The sequence below is a fragment of the Scylla paramamosain genome, chromosome 8 (genome assembly GCF_035594125.1).
Source record: "Scylla paramamosain isolate STU-SP2022 chromosome 8, ASM3559412v1, whole genome shotgun sequence".
Classification (NCBI taxonomy): domain Eukaryota; kingdom Metazoa; phylum Arthropoda; class Malacostraca; order Decapoda; family Portunidae; genus Scylla; species Scylla paramamosain.
Window position 1 is genome coordinate 12,783,300 of NC_087158.1, and position 10,000 is coordinate 12,793,299.

Consider the following 10,000-nt stretch of genomic DNA (forward strand, 5'->3'; position numbering starts at 1 on the left):
GCTTTGTTGTTGTGGTGGTGGTGGTGGTGGTGGTGGTGGTGGTGTTATTACTCGGTGTCCAAGTTTGTGTGGTAAGGTTTTGTCTGGGAAGTGATATGGTGAATCCTTTTTTTTTTTTTTTTTTCTTAGTTTTTTTTTTTTTTTTTTTTTGCACTTCTCCCCTTCACGTTCACTCTTTACTTTGTGCGTTATTCTGCTCCTCGCTTTCCTCTAACGCGTTTATTCTTGTTTTTTACTATGTGTCTTGTTCTCCTTATCCTCTTCTAACGCGTTTCTTCCTCTTATTATTTTTTTTTCTTCTTCCTCCTTCTTCTCTTCCTCTTTATCCCCCCCTTATCCTCTTCTTCCTCTCCTTGCTGTTCTTTCTGTTCTTCTTTCCCCACTTCCAGAATTGGTTTCCAGGAGCTCAGCAAGGGCGGCTCACTGGTTTCTGGGTCGCGGCTGTAAAACCAACTTCCTCTCCCCGCCACGACCCCGCACGAGAAGTTGGGATTGTTTCTAGCATTCTCCTGGAGGTGGGGGCGCCGTGTAGCGAGCCAGTGTGGTCTTTGTTCCTCTAGTCTGGCACCACCAGTAAGAGAGCACGATTTTTTTGCAGCACTTTGCCTTAAACCTTTCATTAGTGTGTGCCCCTCCAAAGCTTAATTAATTAACCCATTCGCTGTTACCTGCTGTTTTCGAGCTTCATGAACTTGCCAGGTGTTAGGAAGGACAGGGTAAAGGTATTAATTAGTGCAGTAGATGAATAACTACGGGCGATTTTTAAGTATCATTGCAAAAATATATCTACGGGAATTTAATCTGAACCTCTAGTGACATTGAAAATAAAAATCAATCCTTTCCCTGCCAGAACATTTAACCATAATCGCCTATACATTTTCAAATATTTTTTTTTTGGGAATGCTGTATCTTATGTAACATTAAAAAAAACTATAGTAACCTTTTTTTTTTTTTTTTTTTTACGACCTGAATGCAAACAAGCGACGACCACAGCAGCAGAAGGGTTGAAGCAATGTCGTGGTAACCAATGGGGTAATAAAATATCCCATAATTAGTCTACACTACGAATTAAAAGAAAAACAGTCATTTGAAGTAAAAGAAAAGGTTAAGTACTACAACCCCCTCCCGTGCTCTCTCTCTCTCTCTCTCTCTCTCTCTCTCTCTCTCTCTCTCTCTCTCTCTCTCTCTCTCTCTCTCTCTCGCTCTCTCTCACAATAAAAACATCCAGGATTCACGATGAAGTAATAAGTCACAGTCCGAGCCTGAGAGCCACGCCTGTGCCGGTTGTCGTCCAATGTGTTGTCAATACATGCACGGGATCTCCACACTTCCATCCGCACACTCTGAATACCGGAAAATAATGCCATGAAAATAAACAGCGAGATGAAGGTTGCGGATAAACCAAAGAAAAAAATAATAAAGATAAAAAAAAATAATAATAATCCACTGAATTAGAATAAAAAAAAATAAAATAAAACATAAATAGGGAGATTAAAACTGAGAATAAGACACCACCCAAAAATAACAAGAAAATATGAAGAGAAATAAGAGAATAAAGCAAAGAAACCAAAAACTGAAAAACACAGGGAAAACTAAAGAGAGAGGGCAATAAGGATAAATCAAAGACACCCTGAGGAAAAACAGGTTACAAGAGCAGCGGACAGATGGAGCACGAGGGACACTGGCCGGACCTTTACGAGGCAGGGAGTGGAATAGAGGAAGACCAAAGGAGAACTGAACAGATAAAAAGCTGACAGTCAAAACTTAGCAGAGATTGGCAGACTCAGGAACACACACACACACACACACACACACACACACACACACACACACACACACACACACACACACACACACACAGGACCTTCTGATTTAAAAAAAAAAATTGAAACACACTAAATGCCTAAATAACACGAAATTTATCCTTCCTTGTAGAATTACAGACACTTGCAATAACTTTAATATGAAAAAGATGATAATTATTCAAGAAACACTCGACATTGTGTTCCTTTGTGTTCTTCTGTGACTTGGGATAAAAGTGATATAAACACCAGGTAACACGACCTTGGCTTCAGTCCCGTGTAGTACAAAAAGAATCTAATGGGAATGTACTCTCAAGTGTCTCAATTTTGAGTTTTGGAGTCTTCAAGCGCCCTCGTTTTTGTGGCAATGTTCTCATACTACGTAGAAAATACATTATAAATAAAATAAAATAAAAATAACTAGAAAAATAAATACATCAAATATAATGTGCCTAGTAAATATATATATATATACTCGTATATATATATATATATATATATATATATATATATATATATATATATATATATATATATATATATATATATATGTATATATTTCTTTATCTCCGTAATTCAGATCAATAAAACAAAATGTAAAAAATATAACAGCTTCTGAGAGAAAATACTAAGTAATCCTGTTTAATTTCTGTGTTTCTTTGTCTCAGTATATTTGTGTATTTCCCCGCCACGTGCCAAACGCAGCCAGATGACACAACACTCGAGGCGCGGGAGGGAAAATTAAAAACGACGACCACAACAAGAAAATTTGATGAAAACAACATCACCTTCAAATTTAATAAAGTGAAAAACATTAAAATTCAGACGAGCATATTTTGTCTTGCATTTATAAATTATAATTAGCCAAACTTTATTACCCAGTGTGTTTATTCCGGGAGATATTTTCCATTCTAAATTGTATTCTCTCTCTCTCTCTCTCTCTCTCTCTCTCTCTCTCTCTCTCTCTCTCTCTCTCTCTCTCTCTCTCTCTCTCTCTCTCTCTCTCTCTCTCTCTCTCTCTCTCTCTCTCTCTCTGTCTCTGTCTCTCTCTCTCTCTCTCTCTCTCTCTCTTCCTAGCAATCTATCCACTTATGTCTTCTTATTTATCAATCTATATATTTAACTACCTATTTATCTATCTACTTATCTATCTGTTTACTTATGCATCTACCTATATACTTATTTATTTATCAATATACTTATCTATCTATTCATCTACCTACTTATCTATCTACTTATCTATCTCTCTCTCTACACTTTAACACTTACACCTGCACCTAACAGCCACAATTCACCTAGTACACCTGGCGTGACTCCTCCAGGTGCGCAGGGCAGGTGAAGAGAGGCAGGTGTTCACTAGTGATGCCTCGTTTTGCAATAATAAAGTAAAAGTGATCTCATTATTTCTCTGACCTCTCTCTCTCTCTCTCTCTCTCTCTCTCTCTCTCTCTCTCTCTCTCTCTCTCTCTCTCTCTCTCTCTCTCTCTCTCTCTCTCTCTCTCTTAATGAAGCTCAATAAAAATAAGTCACCTCTTCATTAGTAATTTTTCTGTCAGGTAATGATAACAAAAAAGTATGTATATAAAAAAGCTACTGTAAAATAAGCCTACTTCATATATATATATATATATATATATATATATATATATATATATATATATATATATATATATATATATATATATATATATATATATATATATATATATATATATATATATATATATATATATATATATATATATATATATATATATTTTTTTTTTTTTTTTTTTTTTTTTTTTTTTTATGTAATCAAAAGGTAGGCGGGGAGGAGCCTTCCCCTTTTCTTTACACTAAATTTGTGGTGGCAGTGAAGGTATATAAGCAAAATAGTATTAGTGTGTCATCTGTTTTCCCCACTTTCACGCTAACTGCTCTTCTGATCTTCCTAACTGCACAAGACTTCCTACTTTCTCTTCACACCTATCCTGTCCACCTCCCTAATGCAGGAGTTAATAACCAGTCTTTCATCCCTTTATCTGTTGAATTCTATATTTCCGCCTTCCTATGACTTGAAATCTGTCAACAGGGAGGTTTCATGATACGTATCCTCGAATTTTTGATAACCCATTTGAATCTTTGAGAAATTTGCACCTCAGTGGGACTTTTCTCTTCCTTTCTGTTGCCCTTCATCAGTCTCTCCAACATAGAAAAAAAAAGCATGCAGGTCGTTAAAAAGCCAATCTGATCTTCTTCTTCTTCTTCTTCTTCTTCTTCTTCTTCTTCTTCTTCTTCTTCTTCTTCTTCTTCTTCTTCTTCTTCTTCTCTCTTCCTTCTCCTCTTCCTTCTCCTCCTCCTCCTCCTCCTCCTCCTCCTCCTCCTCCTCCTCCTCCTCCAAGTTTCTATCTCACACACACACAATCCCCGTCCTTCCCGCCCCCCACTCATGCTTCGCCGCCCATAGACACACGTGGCACCTGATGCAAATGAGATATGCAAATAGGACGTGTAAGGTACGAGGAGGAGGAGGAGGAGGAGGAGGAGGAGGAGGAGGAGGAGGAGGAGGAGGAGGAGGAGGAGGATTGAGGTGAGGGAAAAGAAGAATAAGAACAAGAACAAAAAGAACAAGAACAAGAACAAGAAGGTGGTGGTGGTGGTGGTGGTGGTGGTGGTGGTATCCTTGTTACTTCAGCATGTGTCGCGTGTGTCGACTCTGAAGTGGCCTGAATAAGAGAAGGCAGCGAGGCACGGTGAAGGGAAGGGAAGGGAAGGGAGGGGGATGACGAGGCGAGACAGTTAGAGATGAAACGGGAAATGGAAGGGAAGAGAAGGGGAAAGCAAGAGGAAAAAGAAATGGTAGAGGAAGAAAAGAGGGGAAGAAAAAGGAAACAGAAGAGTATATATGAACTGAGGAAAGGAAGTGAATGAAATGAATAAGACTAAATAAAAAAAAAATTACATGAAATTAGATGAGATGATAAAAGGAAAAACAAGAGAAAAAATAAGATGATACAAAAGGAAAATTCAAGAAAATATGGAACAGGAAGGGAAAAGATGAACAGGAAGAGCAGTAAAAGGACAACAACATGAAACTAACTTATCTATTTACCTATATGAATATTTATCTACCCCTCTCTCTGTACTAACTGTTCAACACTTACACCTGCACTTAACTGTCAACTACACTTCACCTAGTACACCTGGCGTGACTCCACCAGGTGCGCAGGGCAGGTGAAGAGAGCCAGGTGTTGACTAATGATGCCTCGTTTTGCAATAATAAAATAAAAGTGATCATTATTTCTCTGACCCATCTCTCTCTCTCTCTCTCTCTCTCTCTCTCTCTCTCTCTCTCTCTCTCTCTCTCTCTCTCTCTCTCTCTCTCTCTCTCTTTCCATTTCAACTGAATATTCACTATATATCTATGAAACAATGTGTGTGTGTGTGTGTGTGTGTGTGTGTGTGTGTGTGTGTGTGTGCGCCTGTGTATTGGCAACCACTCCCACCTCCATACCTCCACACATACACACACACACACACACACACACACACACACACACACACACACTCGTCCCCTTTAAATATTAAGGCACCATCATCTGGGTCACAGGCATCAAATAACAATAAATAATAATTGCAGCGCTGTGTTAAGACTCGAGAGATGAATCTATTACGTTCTTTTTTTCTCTCTCTCTTGTAACGGGGAATAGCGTAAGCAGCTTGTTATTAAAGTTACGAATTAGCGCCGCCTTTGTGCAGACAGCTATTACTCAAACTGCTCTCCCATCACGTCCTGGAAATTAAAACCATCCATTGCTTACAAAGGCAGATGTGTGTGTGTGTGTGTGTGTGTGTGTGTGTGTGTGTGTGTGTGTGTGTGTGTGTGTGGGTGGATGCGACGCAAGGATTGATTGACTGGCTGACTGTCTCTTACAAACACACACACACACACACACACACACACACACACACACACACACACACACACACACACTATTACTTATTTTCTCATCTCTTAGAATAATTTCTGAATATGTAATCACCGCCTGACATTTCCGTTTCATCATTTTCCTATAATTTCACCGAATTAATTTTTCCATACATTCCTACCTTCTTTCTATTCATTCCTTCCTCTGCCTCCCCTCTCCCACTCACTCGCCGTTCTATTCTCATTCTTACCTCAAGGCTAATATGATATTTTGTCTAATTCGGAGCTCTATATTTGTTTTATGAATACATATTTTCAGTCCATGACCATATTAATTACTATTACCCTAATTATTATTATTATTATTATTATTATTATCATCATTATAATTATTACCACTAAAGTATTATTGCCGTTATATACAGGGACTGCCACGTATAAGCCTGGTCGCTTCTTGCAGCTTCCCTCATTTCTTATGTTCTTATGTTATTGTTGCGGTTTCTACTATTGTTGTTGTTGCCGTTATGTTGTTGTTGCTGTTGCTGTTATTGCTGTTAACATTATCATTACACACAGAGACTCACATTTCACCAGCACCACCATAACTATCACCACCACATCACCGCCATCTGACAGCAACCCTATCACCTGAACACACACCGCCACCACCACCACCACCATCACCATCTCAAAGTTTCACCTGAGCACACCCACACCCAATCTCCGGCAGGTGTTGCAACCTCAATTAACCTGCAAACCTGAAACTCCCGCCCACTCCCTCCACCTGAGACTGTGACGGTCACTCTTCCTCCTCCTCCTCCTCCTCCTCCTCCTCCTCCTCCTCCTCCTCCTCCTCCTCCTCCTCTTCCTCCTTTTCCTCCTACTTCTCCTCCTCGTCACCAATTTCCTTCTCTGTCTAGACATAGCCGCGTCTAGATAGGGAAGAGGAATGCATCTGTTGTCTATTTCCGTCTATTTTATTTCATCACATCCAATTTTCTAATCTCTCCTCTTCTCTTCTGTTTTGTTTTTCACTCTGTTATTTTCAGCTTCCCTCCGAGTTATTTTTTTATGCTGTTATGCACTAAGGCCAAGCTTCTATCTATCGCGAGTTGAGCTACAGAGTTGATTAAATATATTACTGCGTTCAATTTTCGTCTGTTTAAACTTAACAGAAGAATCTTTAACATGTGGTACGAAGGGATTTAGTTATTAGAATTATAGGTTTGTCATATTTTCACTTGCCTTAATTTTATAACGACTATATTATCTTTTTTTTTATTTTCAGTAATTTCTCTAGTATTTTGTGACTCATTATTTTCTGTCAAGTTCTCCCTTTTCTCAATTGTATAACTTATTAACGAACAGTTTTGTATTTTTTTCACTTTTTTCTCAATTTTGTAACTACTTTTTGTCAAATTTTCCTTTATCCTCAATTTTCTAACTCATTGACAAATAATTTCTATCAAATTTTCCCTCTTCTCTCCGTATTTTGTAACTCATTAACAGTACATATATTATAACCAGATTACCGCACATCTAACAACCTTCCTGCTGATTTCAAAGTGCGGCGCAAATTGCATAAAAAAATACAAATTACATTAAGCCAAACAAGCTATATACAGCATTTTTTTAAACACGGGAACAAAAAAAATAAATGAATAAATAATGACCGTCAAACAAAAGTGTGTACGGTAATATATCCTAAACTACAAAAAAAAAAAAAAAAAAAAAAAAAAAAAAAAAACGAAACAAAAATAGTAAATAACATCAGGCGCAAATACAGTACACACTTGAACACAGTGATGGAAGTAAAGGAGAATCAGAAACATTTCCAGAACTAGATTGGCAAACTATTCGGAATCGTCTTCTATGATAAATTTTTTTTTTGAGGGAGCTGCATATTGATTCTCTCTCTCTCTCTCTCTCTCTCTCTCTCTCTCTCTCTCTCTCTCTCTCTCTCTCTCTCTCTCTCTCTCTCTCTCTCTCTCTCCTAAACACACTAATGCATCTCCCAAGACAACAAAGCAAAAAAGAAAAAAGCAGGAAAATACAAAACAATAAAAGAATGAATAGATAAAAAGAAAAAAAAAAACAGTAAACAAAATCCGTAGTAACATCTAGTATAGTCACAAGAACCATCAAAATAAATACACATGGAAAAATACACTGCAAAAAAAATAATAATAATAATGAAATAACCAAGTAAAAGTTATAAACAAGAAAAAAACATGAGCAAAAAAAAAATGAAAAATAATAATAATAATAACAATAATAATAATAATAATAATAATAATAATAATAATAATAATGAAATAAATTATTAAAAACATAAAAAAATGAAAACTAATAAAAACATGAACTCAAAAGAAAGTAACATATTTAAAACATAACCAAAAAAATAATAAATAAATAAATAAATAAACATGTCAAAAACAACACGAGCTCACAAGAAACACACTCATCATACCAACACTCACCTACTTGAGATGCGGCGAGCCCCAGGTGAAGGCCACGCCGTGATGACAACAAGTGAGGGCAGGCAGGGAACAGGTGAAGCCAGCAGGACAAGGCGGCACAGGTAACACGCGTCTGCAGAGTTAGGGAAATGAAAATACAAATGTTGATGAGAGAGAGAGAGAGAGAGAGAGAGAGAGAGAGAGAGAGAGAGAGAGAGAGAGAGAGAGAGAGAGAGAGAGAGAGAGAGAGAGAGAGAGAGAGAGAGAGAGAGAGAGAAATTCTAGGAAAGTGAACAGAAATAACCAGGAGAATGTGAGGGGCAGTGACGAGGAGGAGCAGGAGGAGGGGGAGCAGGAAGACGACGACGACGATGAGAACGAAGGTGTTAACGAGGAAGAGGAAAATGATGATCAGGACGAAGATGAAGAGAGATGGTCACCAAAATAATAGCATACAACAAAGATGAAATAAATGAATAAATGAATGAATGAATAAATGAACAAATAAATAAATAAATGAATAAATAAACAAACAAATAAATAAATAAAATAATATAAAAAGATACAATACCATTTCAACTCGGCTTTATTTTCCGCCAAAACACTGCTTCATTCCACCAAAACTTTGACTTCTTTCCCCACCAAAACAAGGCTTCATTCCCCCAAAACTACCTTTTCATTCTCCACCAAAACTAGGCTTCCTTTTTCACCAAAACTAGTCTTCATTTTCCATCAAGAACTAGGCTTCATTCCTCCAAAACTAGTCTCCATTCTCCACCAAAACCAGGCTTCATTCCACCAAAACTTCATGCTCCACCAAAACTAGGCTTCATTCTCCACCAAAAAACAGGCTTCATTCCATCAAAAATATGCTTCCTTCTACCAAAACTAGACTTCATTCCATCAAAATTAGGCTTCATTATCCACCAACACTAGGCTTCATTCTCCACCAAAACTGGGCTTCATTCCACCAAAACTAAGCTTTATTCTCCACCGTAACAAGGCTTCTTTCTCCATCAAAACTAGGCTTTATCGAACAACAAAACTAAGCTTAAGTTTCTACATAGCTTCAATAGGTTTCATCTACCAATAGTAAGAAGCTTCATTCACCACCAGTGCAAAACTTGGATCCCTACCAGGCTTCATTCACCACCAATATAAAGCTTCACTCCTCACCAAGCTAACCACCTAACACCAAAAAAGAAGCACCATTTTCCAGCTTCACCAACTTCATTCACCACGAGCACAAAAGCTTCATTCTTTACCTACAGTACACCAGCAGGCTTCTATCCCACATATATACAATCTGGTGCCCACCCTCACAATGCAGCTTCATCTAGCGTGCTTAACAAGGTTTCATCTCTCATTATATTCTGCTCGCATCATTTCCAGCAAATTGATCCTAGTGTAAGCGGCTATCAGCTTATCATTAGAGGGACTAACAATCAGGCATAAAGGATAGCAATTAATTACGTTTTTTGTTGATACACTCCCAGTTTATTATCTATTGATTGGATTTTGGTATTACTATATAGAATTACATCTTCGTTTTTTTTTTTTTTTTTCAATATTCAATGGTATTCTCTTTCTTTATTAATGGATGTTGTGTTGTGGTGATGTCTGGTATTATATGTAATTTTTTGTATTGGTGATTTTATGAATGAAGTAGAAAGTAAGCTTGTGGATAAAACATAAGTACAGAATATTAAAATGTATGATAATTATGTCACAGACTACAATAATGAAAAGTTTGAGAGAGAGAGAGAGAGAGAGAGAGAGAGAGAGAGAGAGAGAGAGAGAGAGAGAGAGAGAGAGAGAGAGAGAGAGAGAGA

At 37.5% G+C, this 10,000-nt stretch overlaps 1 long non-coding RNA gene across 1 annotated transcript in view; it reads right to left on the reverse strand.

The window, feature by feature from the left end:
* The window catches only part of LOC135102586 (uncharacterized), a 67,810-nt gene that overhangs the window by 55,868 nt on the left and 1,942 nt on the right, over positions 1-10,000 (reverse strand). Inside the window, exon 2 of the long non-coding RNA XR_010269690.1 lies at positions 8,190-8,301. This is a non-coding gene — a long non-coding RNA (uncharacterized LOC135102586). The remainder of the gene's footprint in view (positions 1-8,189; positions 8,302-10,000) is intronic.